Raw genomic sequence first — 1,608 nt, forward strand, 5'->3', positions numbered from 1 at the left:
GTTTTCTGAAGAAGGGTCTAGGCCAGAAACGTCAGCCTTCCTGCTCCTCTGATGCTGCTTGGCCTGCTGTGTTCATCCAGCTCTACACCTTGTTATCTCATTATCTCTGATGAAGTCTGTTAAGATTAAAGTTCCATACACTAAATGTAACTGCACTACTAGCTAAATTGTAATGGTCTGAATATGATGTTTCCATCTATTGGATAATTAAGAATCAATATTCAGCCACTAGAATGGTCTTGTCCATTGACCATTTCAGTGTTCTAATCAATTTGTCAATAAACTGTCTAAATTAGCCCACAATAGGATTCCTACAATGTGCAGGCACAATGCAAGTGACATTCACAATTAAGAAATGCCAGTAATTATTTTCAAGAATGTACTGCTATTGCTGTGTCCTTTTCCAGCACTAACTTGAAGGTGGTTAGATATATAATTGGACCAACCATATCAATGCCATCGCTAAAGAGCAGGGGTGTGAGTGGGTAGCCATCTGACTAGTGGATCACCTCTTCAGCCGTTAGTATGAACAAATGCTCCCTGCCTGTCTGGATTGCAATGTTGTTCAATGCTTAACGGTATTCACAAGTTGATTAGTGCTTTTGTCATTAGATGTTTTTTCCATTCCTATTATTGGTGTGCTGTAGATGCAGAATATGATATAGAAAATGCACTGTAATAATTTTACAAGATTATTGTGATAGCACTTGCTGTCTTCTGTGGCTTTAAAAGATAAATAATAGTAGTGTCTGGATTTCTACCTGACTGATGAAATGTTTTCTTACATAATATAAATTTTTGATCCCATTTGAAATTTGGCGTTATTATTTGACCTGATCAAGATAGAAGCCTTCAACAGTATATCTCTTTCAGCAACAGTTAATCTTCTCAAAACTCTTTTAGAATTTGAAGAACTTCTCTTAAATCGCTTCTCACTTCCTTTTAATTCTGGTGAACGAGCCCCAGTTTTCCTTCGTATCTAGCATAATTTTAGCGTAATCCTTTGTATCCTCTCCATAGTTTATTTATCCTTCAGATACTAGAACACCTTGAAGTTGAGTATTTTCTTAATTTTCTTAATGTCTTCTTCAACTTTAAAATGTGTGGATCTGAGCTCTCAAATCTCTGCTTTTGATCTCGGGTGTGAATCTATTACTATAGCAAACAATTAGAGCCATTAATTGTACAAAAAATGTGGAGGCCTTTGAATTACATTTGATGAAAATATTGTTCTCTATGTTGATAACTATAATAGTTTAGCAATGCTATAAACAGTAAAATGTTTCATAATTAACCAGTTATTGTTTGTTCGCCATCAACTTCTTTAAGTTTTCATCAATCTCCATGACACTGAATAGGTGAATAGTCCAGGTGAGATCAAGATTTATTTGTGGGGAATTGCAGATACAAAATCCATAAGTCCTTGGTGCAGAGCTGAGAAAGCTAGTTAATACCAAAATGCTGTACTGCTTCCATGATGTTGCATTTAGCTCTCTTTTGTAATGTGCTATTGTACTGAATGTGATTTGGCTATTATCCAGTGGAGTAATTGCTTTTAAAATTTTACAGATCTAATAGATTCACCCTTTTTTTTTCAGAAATATCCAT

The sequence above is a fragment of the Rhincodon typus genome, chromosome 13 (assembly GCF_021869965.1).
Source record: "Rhincodon typus isolate 14 chromosome 13, sRhiTyp1.1, whole genome shotgun sequence".
Classification (NCBI taxonomy): domain Eukaryota; kingdom Metazoa; phylum Chordata; class Chondrichthyes; order Orectolobiformes; family Rhincodontidae; genus Rhincodon; species Rhincodon typus.